Here is a 12,591-nt window from a genome sequence, read left to right as displayed (position 1 = left end):
AAAAAAAAAAAAAAAAAAAGATATAGCAGATTCCCAGTACATCTGTATGACTGACTGCAGAAATGATGAACATGTTTCCCTCGGGTGTCCTCCATAAAATAACCAACATATGGTCCAAAATGAACTGACAGTAAGTAAAAAATAATGTATTCCAAATTTAAGTCTTTGCACAGCACTATGGCATGATGGTGTAAGGGAAATGTGGCTGCTCACCATCCATTTTCATTTTCTGCCTTAATAAGAAAACCATCATTCTACTTAGAGAATCAATATGCTCAGCTAAGAACAGTATTTCTGTACTTCCCTAGTAGCAAGAAATGACCACGTGAATAAATTCTGGCCAATGATATGCAAAGATGTGACTTCTGAGAGAGCTCTTTTAAAGCATGCCAAGCAGTTGGCAAAAGCTGTTTTCGCCCATTCCCTCATCTTCCTGCTTCCTGCCTAGAATGTAAACACAATATCTGGAGCTCCGGAAGCCATCCTGTACCATGAAGTAACCTTAAGAATGGAAGTTTTTGATTATATTATGAAGTCGCTATACCAGCCCTGAATTGCCTATCTCTGAATTTTTTTTTAACCAATGAGAGAAATACACTATTTCTTTATTTATAGTCTCAGTCACTAGGAAGTGAATGCAATTCTTAAATGATACGACAGTGGTTCTCAGATGTTTGCATATTCCAGAATCATTCGAGGCCATTACTGAACATGATTCCTATTTCCGTCCCTCTGGGTCTGAAAAGGAGCCCAGATTCTGCATTCTTAATGAATACCTCACATGACACCAGGAGAAACACTGCTTTAAGGGGAAGGTAAACATGACTCCACAAAATTTAAAGGTAAAAACTCCTGGAATGTAATCTCCAATGTGGGCTGACACATTTAGAAGGTTTTATAAAAGCCCATCTTAACCCAGACACTAACTAGAAGACTGGGTTTTTATTTCACATGCTCCCTCTCCTGCAGTCTGAGAAATTTGGAACCTTGGTTAATCTCCTTCAATTTAGGGAGGCAATATCTAGAATACGCTTGAGGTCTCAGAAGGCAGGTGCTCCAGAGAAAGGAGGGATGCTGCCTGAATTTGTGGCACGTGGTAGCTTTTATGAAAAGTGCACATTAGTTTCCAAATGAGGACCTAGAGAACAATTGGGTAGCATTACAGCTATGAGCGAGTGGCGACGAGAAGCTTTGGAGAGCCCATTTGTTCCTTTTCCCCCTACTTGCCAGAATTTAATTCCCTAGGCAATAGGAGAAAAGTGCTGTTAAGTGTATCTAAGAGGTAAAATTATACAGAGTTTGGCTCCTTTCTGTTTCTCTTGGAGACCCTCATTATAATTTTAATTGGTTTACTCAGGAAGTAATTTAGGAAATAATAGTCTAAAACCTAATGCCTAAACAATGTCTCTATCATGCTTAAACTCCCACAGGTTTCGGATCAAAAATCAGAAATAAAAGCTCAGTTGGGGTATTTTCAAAGAGGAGTATTTTAGACTCCACCCCTCCTTTTTTTCTCTCATCCAATGTCTAAGTCAACAGCAAATCACGTCAGATATACATTCAAAACATATCCAGAATCCAGTTACTTCCCCCGCCCCTTCAACAACCCATCTCAAGCACGACTAAGTGCTCCTGGAATTACTGCCATAGCTGCATCTGGACTCAGGCTTTCACGTTTGTGTCCCCACAGCTAATTCTCTATTTAGCAGCAGGAACAACCCTATTTCAATATAAATCAGGTCATGTCACTGTTTTCCTATACCCCTCTGCTTCAAAGCCGAAGTCCTTACTATAGGATCATGATCTTGCCTCTTTAAGATCTGGTTGATCATATCACTATATTCCTCTTGTTCAGTTCTGCTCACAATAGCTTCCTTGTGTTCCTCTCACCTCAGAGCCTTTAAACTAGCCATTTCCTTTGTTGGGAACATTCTTCTCCCAGATATTTACATAATGCCCATCTTCACTTATTCCAGTCTTTGCTTAAAGGTCACCTTATTGTAGAGGTCCTCCTTACCTTAAATAAATCAGCACCCCCATCTCTTACTCTCTAGATCAGCCCTCTCAATCAGGGGATACTATTGGTCCCCAAAGGATATCTGGCAATGTCTGTAGACATTTTTGGTTGTCACAACTGGCACTGTGTGTGTGCGTGTGTGTGTGTGCACGCGCTACTGGCACATAGTGGGTCAAGGCCAGGGATGCTGCTAAACCTCTTACAATGTATAGGACAGCTTCCACAGTAAATGATCTAGATCAAAATGCCAATAGTACTAAAGTAGATAAATCCTTAACCTGCTTTTCTTCAAAGAACTTAATGCTGATGGATTACTCACTTGTTAATTCTCTCTCTCTTCCCTCTAAAATGTGAATGCCTGAGACTTTGTTCACTATATAGCCGAGAAGAGGGTCTAGCACGTAGTAGGTGCTCAGCAAATGTTTGTTGAGTGAATGTGTACTATATTTAAATCTCATTTTTCTTACTTTTTGGCTTATCAAAAGATTTGGACATAGTTATGAAGTAAGAGAATACATAGGTGAGGTTTCAGGAGAAATCTGAGTAAAACTCACTGAGCTTCCTTTTCATTCCATCAAAATTCTTGCTTTTTCAGCAAAGATTACTGGTGTAGGGTAGATGGAAGAGATGCTAAGAGGAAGATGAACGGAATAACTGTCAGTGTACTTTTTCTTTAAGAGGAAGGAACAAAAAACAACTCATTGGTATTTGAAGCCAGAGAATTTCTTTCAAGTTGAGTCAACTTCGTTCGAACAAATTGGAAGAAAATAATCGCCTTACATCCTAAGCAGGTACTATAATTCAAAACGTGAGTTGTTTTGCTCCTATGCCTGCTCTTTCTCACATGCTTACTCTCTTTCCAAACCTTTTAGTTTTTAAATTTTTAAATTTAGAATATTAAAGCTCAATAATTAGTTAGAAAATACTTTCCATTTAGTTTGGAGCATTATCTGACAGTTATTTATTTTATCCTATCTTAAAGAAAAGGTCCTGGAAACAGAAGAACTTGGAGTTTAAACACTTTTCCTTTAAGCTACAATTACATAAAGACTCCCCCGCCCCAATTTTACCAAAACGCTCTTTGCAGAATGTCTGCACATTTGCATATATACCCTACTAAAAATTCCCCAACATTTGCTTACTTATTTTGGTAACAGTTTCAATATTGCTGTTAGACAAAGTACACACATACATATGTATGACTAAAGCAGGATGGCAGTTTCCTACAGTGGTTAAGTGTTTGGACTCTGGTGTCACAATGTTTAGGTCTGAATACTGGATTGAACACTTACCATCTTACATAGCTGATCAAGTTATTTATTTTTTTATAGAGTCAATAACTCCATCTGTAAAATGGGGGCAACAATATTTACCCTGAAGCAATGTTATGAGGCTCAGATGATATGTAACTAGCACAGAGACAGGTACACACTGAAGGCTGTATATTTCTTGCTTTCGAGAAACTGAATGCCTAAGTCATAAATGTCTATGCTATGTCCTCAATTGTGCCCCTCTCCCCTACAAATTCATATGTTGTAGTTCTAACCCCTAATGTGCCTGTATTTGAAGACAGAAGTTTTAAGGAGGTAATTGAGGTTACACAAGGTCATAAGGGTGGGGCTGTAATCAGAAAGGACTGCAGTCCTCATAAGAAGAAACACCAGAATGTGCATGCACAGAGGAAAGATCATGTGAAAATCCAGCAAGAAGGTCACTGTCTGCAAGCCAAAAAGAGAGTCCTCACCAGAAACCAAGCCTGCTGGCATCTTAATCTTGGACTTCCAGCCTCCAGAACTGTGAGGAAATAAATTTCTATTGTTTCAGCCACGCAGTCTGTGGTATTCTGTTATGGCAGCCAGAGCAGACTAAAACAGCCTACTATGTGCAAGGAACTCTTGAGTGCTTGTGGGGAAAGATCATACATATAAATAAGAAACTATTTTTATTTGAGCATAAATGCCATGAACACTATTGACATTTTGAGATCATTCTTTATTGTGGAAGTTGTCCTATGCATTGTAGAAGGTTTAGCACCATCCCTGCCTTGACCCATTATACATCAATAACACATATGCACACACACACGCGCCCAGTTGTGACAATCAAAAATGTCTCCAAGTTATATTTCAGTAGAGTATATAAGATAAGTAGGCAAATGACTATAACGCAAAGTTAAAATAATGCAAAAGCTATTGGAGGCAGACAAAAACACTACCAAGTTTCAAAAAACAATAAATTCCTAAATCTGTAGCATTTGACAATTTCCATGGTGTACCATTATACAGCATACCATTACACAGTAGTTCCACCATATAGAATAGATGAAATAACCTCAAGAGCATAGATAATAGTGAAATATTGGAAAGTAATTATGAAGTCATGAGTTTTGATCATTTATTACCTTTATTTTTAATATAATTTAATTATAAGTTTGCATAATTAAGTTTTAAAAATGGCTATTTAATAATGGTCTTACCAAATTCTTGAAAACTGACCAACTGGATCTTGTGATACTGCATAAACCAGTTCCTGCACATCTCTGACAGAAACTTATATAATCAGTTTCTTTGGCAAATCCTCTTTAAAAGGGTGAAAATAGAAGAGCTGTAAACACAGAAAGACTATTGCAAAAGGTATGATGACAACTATCTGTTGTCTATGCTATCTCCGATGGTTCTAGCAAATAGCACATGAAGCCAAGTTATCTACCTCAGCTGACATATACTTCAAAATATTTACAGTTCTCAGTCTCCTAGTCTTTTCCATATCTCTTCCCTCTCACCAGAATTTTACCCTTTCTTTATATATCTTTTTCCTTTGCTCCCTTCTTGTTTCCTTTTTAAATCCCTAGGCCTAAAACAGAACAGAAAAACATTCAGTCATTTGTGTATTGGCAGGTGTTTTGTTTTCTCTTCTAAAGTCGAAAAGGATGTGAATTGAACATATTGTAGGTCTCCATGAAGAGGAAATATACCAAAAAACCCCACCTCTACCTCAAATCTTAATAAACTCTTCTTTTTTTAAGCTAGCAAATGACTGGCTAATTGTGTTCTCATAGATCAGTGATTCTAACTTAAAAATGAAAAAAGATTCTCCACTCCTGGGATAGCTACTCAAACATCAACTATGTTAATATTTGCCTGCAGTGTAGGAGAAAGAAGCTGCATTTGATGTTTAATGTTTGAGTCTTGAAAAATGCTAAGTCTACAACTTTGGCCAACTTATCTAACTTCTCTGGGCTTCAATGTCCTCATCTCTAAGACTCGAGTAATTGCACTAGAGTAACTCATCACATAGGGTTTCAAGGATTAAAGGTGATAACAGAATGAAAATATACTTTATATTGATTGTAAGCCTGTATATAATTGTCAGATTATATACAGGGTTTCACATAGGGTTTCAAGGATTAAAGGTGATAACAGAATGAAAATATACTTTATATTGATTGTAAGCCTGTATATAATTGTCAGATCAGTATTATAACTGAAAATAACAACAATATTGGAAATTAGAATTGTATTGGGCTGCTAGTAATAATATAAGTATAGTGGTCTAGGGTTGATACAGCATTTTGTAAAAACCATCAAGCATCGAGGGTCTTTCTATCATTTCCACTATCCTAAGTGTTTGGGGGCATTTATGCTCAAAAATCACAAAATGGCTGCTGGAACTCCAGCCATCATGTTCATATTCCAGGCAAGAAGGGGCAAAAGACCTATCTTTCAGTTGGAGATTTCCTGCAAGTACTATCTTCTATTTATATCCCCTTGGCTAGACCTAGTTCCAAGAGAAGCTAAAAAATATAATCCTTAGTTGAGCATATCACTGTCCAAAATAAAATCAGATTTTATCAATAAGAAAAGGGAGACTCTAATATTGGGTGGATACCTGGAAATCTGTGTCTCCAAGAAATATCTGAGTTTGGGTTACCTCTTTCCTAGGTGGACTCTTTAGAAAGAGTTTCCTATGTGGTATCTTTCCTGTGTGGTGGATCATTGCTTTGATTCTGTACTTCACACACAACATACCTAGTCCATTTCTCCCCTCTATTATTAATAAGTAAAGATTCACAACATCATATAAAACCCTTCTGAAGGAAGTTTAGAAAGCAGCAACAGAAGAAATCTTAGGACAAATTCAACTCTTTACCTGTCCAAAGAGATGCATAATGAAAGATATCCCTGATCCCAAGAATTCTTTATTTTTAAAAATTTTTTAAAGCCTACAGCATCCAGTACTCTTGGTGGTCTCCTATCCAAGTACTAACCAGGCCCAACTCTGCTTAGCTTCCGAGATCAGATGATATCGGGCGTGTTCAGGGTGGCATCGCTGTAGACTTAAAAATTCTTTATTGAATAGTCTGGAGCTTGCTAATCACAGGACATTATTGGAAACTCATTTTAAAATACAGGTGATCTTTGTTTGGAATCAGTTCATTTAAGGCAGTTTCATTTCTGCACATTAAAATAACTGAAAGTATGAACCCATGGAAAAGTATAAAACCTGAGGAGTTCACTTATATACTATGAAGTAAATATTTCTGACCACCATGGCTACTTTCAGCCTGAGTTACACTTTCTGCCCCATTAAGTTTCAAATGTATCATGGATATAACTGCGAGAATTTAGTCTTCCCTGTTCTAAGAGGCCAAAAGATCAGTGAGGGCAATACTGCAGGTTCAAGGTTAGATGTGGCTCTAAACCTCATACATTATTCCATTCCAGAGAAACTGACAGGAAGGTTTAGGTAAGACGAGCTCAATTATGCCACAGAAACAAACACCACCAAAATACCATAGCTTTGCACCACAGTTGTTTGTTATTTTAAAAAATTAAATTTTCTTATTGAGGTAAAACATACATAAGGTTTGCCGTTTTAATCAGTTGAAAGTGTAGAATTTAGTGACATTAATTACATTCACAATGTTGTACAACCATCGCCACTATCTTTTTCCAAAACTTTTAAATCATTTTAAACAGATACTCTCCATCCATTAAAAAATAATTCCTCATTTCTCCCTCCTCCCAGCCTCTGCTAACCTCTAATCTATTTTCTATCTCTATGAATTTACCTAGTTTAGATATTTCATCTAAGTGGAATAGTATGATTTTCTCCTTTTTGTATCTGACTCATTTCACTTAGCATAATGTTGTTAAGGTTCATTCATGTCGCAGCATCTGTCAGAACTTCATTACTTTTATAGCCGAATAATGCTCCGTTGCATGAATATTACCACATTTTGTTTATCTGTTTATCTACTGATGGAACTTGGGTTGTTTTACTCTTTTGACTATTTGTGAGTAATGCTTCAATGAGCATTGGTATACAAGTATCTGTTTGAATTTCTGCTTTCAGTTCTTTTGGGTATATAGCTAGGAGCAAAATTGCTGGATATAGTAAATCTATGTTTACCTTTTTGAGAAACTGTTAAACTGTTCTCCACAGTGGCTGCAGTGTTTTACCGTCCCACCGTTAATGTACATGTATGAGGGTTCCGATTTCTTCATATCCTTGCCAATACTTGTTATTTAAAAAAATGTCTATTCATGTTGGTTTTTATTTTGTTGTTGAGTTGTAGGAGTTCTTTATATATCCTGGGCATTAAATCCTTATTCACACCGCAGTTTTATTTCTCACTCACACTACATGTCTGATAGAGGTAGGCAGAGACCCAGGTGATGGAGATCCCACATTAGTATATGTACTTCCATATCAGCAGAGAAAAGGAGGATTGGAACTGAACATTGGCAATGAAACACTTTTACCTGGATGTAATGCATGTGACTTCTGCATACATTTCATTTGTAATGCAAGTCACACGGCCGTGCCTAATTTGCATGGGGGTGAGAAAGTATATGCAGCCCCCCCCCCCTGTCTCATACACACACACCATGCCTAGAAGAAGAGGAAGCCAATCATTTGTAAATAGTTTTAATCTCTGCCACAGCAGGAAAAGAATGGAGTGATGTGTGAGGAATAGATTACCTTTTGGAAAGAGAAATACAGATGATTCTCGTTATTCATGGTAGGTATGTTTCGTAAAGTCACAGTGAACACTGAATTAGTGAATACAGAACTATTGCTCCTAGGGGACACACAGGGATAGGTTCCTGCCAACCTCTGGTCACAATATTTTTGTCAATGGCTCAATTCATGCCCTTGTTTTATATGTGTTTCTGTTTAAGGACACCTTACTTAATATATTTTGTTGATTCATTAACACTGAATTCAGAGTCAACAGCACTATTAACTCGTGGTGACAAAAGATTAACACACATATTTTCTCCATAAGGCATCCCAAAGGCTTCCTGCCCTTAGGAACACTACTAGGCAGCACTTCAGCTTCAGTACTAAGCTCGGGGGCCATTTTAAAGAATGAAATCAACAAAAAGCACAAATGCCAAAAAACGTGGTACTAAACAGACGAAAAAAGTACACTTGCTTATTGTATGAGAGCTGAAACGACCTCAGCTGGCAACGTGCAGGTGGGGCGATTCAAAATTTTGCCCCCTTTACACACTTGAGAATGAATGCGAAAGCACTACAAGTATTGATTTTGGGGTTACAAACAAATTTTGACAGGTGAAATTGCTAACACTTGAATCCAAGAATAATGAGAATCGCCTAGATTATAATCTATTTGACTTGCTCAGGAGTAAAGGGCTGAGCTAGGATTTACATTCAGGTCTGATCTCAAAGCTCTTAAAATAACTTTACCCCACTTTATCCCACTGTCTCCGTAAACCAGTCATAGAATTACCTCTGCCCTGAGTATTTTATGAATCAATGACCAATATAGTTACAGTTCATTCTGTGATTTTCGTTAAAACCTTGAATAATAAACAGGCTAGAGAGGCTGCTTAATCATGAAAGCCACATGGACCAGTTGGAATTCCAAAGAAGGCAGAAATCAAGTGTGTTGTATGGAAGCATGGGCGCTTTGAATGTTATGTGCATATGTTAGGCAGTAAGGGTCACGAGAACAGACTCAGGCTTGACAAATTTTTTTCTTTGAGGTCTATGTAAGAGAAGTTAATGTGCTCAGGTTCACCCCCAAGAAAAACCATGTGGTCCTTGAAGAAATGTTTCAATTCTTGAGATTTTCAAAATGTTTTAAAATTTTATTTTACTTCAGGTATTTATTTACATTTTTGGTAAAATACAGATAACATAAAACTTACCGCTTTAAGCATTTTTAAGCGGCATTAAGTTCATTATTGGGCAGCCATCACCACCATCCAGAAATCTTTTATCTTCCCAAACTAAAACTCCATACTCATTAAACACTAACTTCACATTCCCCCCGCCCTGCCCCAGCAACCACCATTCTCTTCTTGTTTTGAGGAATTTGACTAGTTGAGAGTGATTTTTATTACATGTTGGGACCAAATGTTCTTCTGTGGTAACACTTCTCTGAAATTATGGTGAAAATCAGTGGGAGAAAAAAATGAGTCAGACAATATATCTTCACTTACACTTAAGTCCTATTATAAGCAACTTCTGTTTTTCATAAGACAGAGATTGTATGGGGAGACTCTGGCCCCAGCCATTAAGACTCTATAACAGTGAGAATTGGGAACTCAGTTATTTGGAGTATTTATATAGCACCTCTTCCTACCTAATGGCGGAATTTTCTGATTACTTTTGGAGCGGCATGAGAAGCACAACCAAATGTATTAGTCAATAACTGCAAGAGAAGAGAACTCATGATCCACGAACTGGGTTCAGACCCAAACAGGCAGTTGTGGCAGGTCTCTTTGGCATCTGGACATTTCTCACATCAAGTTTAAAACAATGCTTATCCATATGTGATCACAGTCTCATCCAAAAAATGGTAGATATTATTAGTGCTAAGCTAGCGATAATGCCCAGTTGTAGTTAGCAGCCTTTAATCTTGGTCTCCTGTTATAATTATCTCCTCTCTCTTTGTTGCCTAGAGTGTTCCTTATCCATATTTTATATTTTCTACTGAAAGCTCCTCTAAACCTTTTTTGGGAATACACAAGAAATGAAAAAAAAAAAACAGTCTTAATTTTACACATACATTTTTAGGAAATAGTAATGGGGCATTTCAGAATCAGTTCTTATCTAAATTAAATGAAGGGAGCAAAGATGTAAAAATAAAAGACATGAAATGATCCTAAAATTATTACTATTGATATGATTTTGCTTTAAAGAGAAACTATCCAAAATTATATTTTACTGAGACTAGAGAAAATCTGAACTCAAAGTCAGGTAAGGTGGCTCAGAAGTATGCTGAAATGCAGACTATTCAAGATGGTAGGAAAACTCTTTCATAAGTAATCTAATAAATGGAACTAAAAGGTATATCACATAAGGTCTCTATCATATTTAGAAGGAAGACAGAGACACTGAATAACTGGATATTTGTTAAAAATGGATAAAGTTGGGAGGCAAGGTACTAAGTACAGCAAGTGCGAAGGCCCTGAGGTTGGAGGAAGCTTGGGATATTTGAAAGGGGCAAGGGATCCAGTGTGGCTGGTTGTTAAGAATTGGCAGTAGCCACTACAAGAATAGAAACATATTTTATAGCTTTCCAGCAAGTAACAGAAAATGAAGGAAACTGGAAAAACTTCATTAAAAATAATAGTCAAGAAAATAGAAAACAGCAGAGAAAAGATGGCAAACATAAAACAGAAAGAAGTGGCAGTAATAATTATTTAAGTTATCATAATAAATGTAAATATATTGTACCCATCAATTAAAAGATAGATTATCAGTTTGGATTAAAAAGAAAAACACAATATCAATCACAGGCTGCTTTCCATGAGAAAAGGTTGAAATGAAAGAATGGAAAAGTATATCTATCAATCAACACCAAAAAAATCCAAACAATCCAATTCAAAAATGGCCAAAAGACCTGAGTAGGCATATCTCCAAAGAGGACATATAGAAACCAATAGAAATATGAAAAGATTCTCAATGTTACTAACCATCAGAGAAATGTAAATCAAAACCACAATGAGATATCACCTCATGACTCGCAGAATGGCTATCATCAGTAAATTAGCAAGCAACAAGTATTGGCGAGGATGTGGAGAAAAGGGAACCCTTATGCACTGTTGGTGGGACTGCAAATTGGTACAGCCACCATGGAAAACAGTTTGGGGGTTCCTCAAAAAATTAAAAATTGAACTATCTTATGACCCAGCAATTGCACTTCTGGGTATTTATCCAAAGAAACCCAACACACTAATTCAAAAAGACATATGCAACCCTATGTTCACTGCAGCACTATTTATAATAGCCAAGAAATGGAAAGAACCTAAGTACCCATCAATAGACGACTGGATAAAGAAGTTGTGGTATATATACACAATGGAATACTACTCAACCATAAAAAAAATGAAATTTACCATTTGTAACAATATGGATGGCCCTAGAGGGTATTATGCTAAGTGAAATAAGCCAGAAAGAGAAAGGCAAATACTATTTAATTTCATTTAAATGTAGAATCTCAAAAACAAAATAAATGAATAAACAAAATGAAAACGGACTCATAGATACAGAAAACAAACTGGTGATTACCAGATGGAAGGGAGGGTTGGGGGGCTGCATGAAAAATGTGACGGGATTAAGAAGTACAAATTGATAGTTACAAAACAGTCATGGGGATGTGATGTACAGCACAGGGAACACAGTCAATAATATTATAATAACTATGTATAGTGCCAGGTGGGTACTAGACTAATCAGGGGGATCACTTCATAAATTATATAAATGTCTAACCACTATGCTGTACACCTGAAACTAATATAAAATAATACTGAACAGCAACTCTGAAAAAGAATGGAAAAGTACAATCTTGCATCTACTCGCCAAAAGAAAGCTGGTCTGCAATGTTAATATTGTACAAAAAAGAATTTAAATATAATTAGGAAAGATAAAAAGGGATGTTACAATTAATAGATCTTTGGTCATTTCAAAATTATTAGTGATACAATTTGTTGATCACTTTCAAATAGCCATCGGTTCACTACTTATATTCCTGGAAAATACTATTAATGCAGCTTTTTGTAGTTCATAAACTTTTTAAGAACTACAAAAATGATTTTCATGTTAAAGTAAGTTAAATGCAAAAAAACCAAAACATAAAAAGGGATGTTACAAAATAATGAATGAAAAACACTGTGTAAAAAATATAATGCAATCAAAAACTTGAAGGCACCTAAAAATAAAGCCTCAAAATATGTAAAGCAAAGACAGAAATAGAAGGAGGAACAAATTTATAAACACAATGAGAGGTTTTAAGATTCCTCTCTGAGGTACTGATAGGTCGAAGAGACAAAAATTATGAAGGCTATAGAGTTTATTAACAGTAATTATTATTCATTAACTTTATCACCTTTCTTCTAATAATTTGGAAACATTACCTGTTTATTCTTACTTTATTCTAGGAAGAAAAGATTTCACATGCTTATTTTCCAAACGGTAAACTTGGTCAAGGTCACTTAGATATATTACTTTTTAAAAATGAACTTTTTTCTGATCCATAACTGTTTCTGGACTTGAATGTCTCCTTTTCTATGTATTCTCCTGACCTAGTCCTTTGG

At 36.3% G+C, this 12,591-nt stretch overlaps 1 protein-coding gene and 1 pseudogene across 1 annotated transcript in view; both read right to left on the bottom strand.

The window, feature by feature from the left end:
• Nucleotides 1–12,591, bottom strand: part of PRICKLE2 (prickle planar cell polarity protein 2) — a 317,500-nt gene that overhangs the window by 55,753 nt on the left and 249,156 nt on the right. The window lies entirely within an intron of this gene.
• LOC112484429 lies at nucleotides 6,237–6,354 on the bottom strand (annotated as a pseudogene).

The sequence above is a fragment of the Pteropus alecto genome, unplaced genomic scaffold (assembly GCF_000325575.1).
Source record: "Pteropus alecto unplaced genomic scaffold, ASM32557v1 scaffold75, whole genome shotgun sequence".
NCBI classification, from domain to species: domain Eukaryota; kingdom Metazoa; phylum Chordata; class Mammalia; order Chiroptera; family Pteropodidae; genus Pteropus; species Pteropus alecto.
This window is presented reverse-complemented; position numbering and strand designations above follow the sequence as displayed.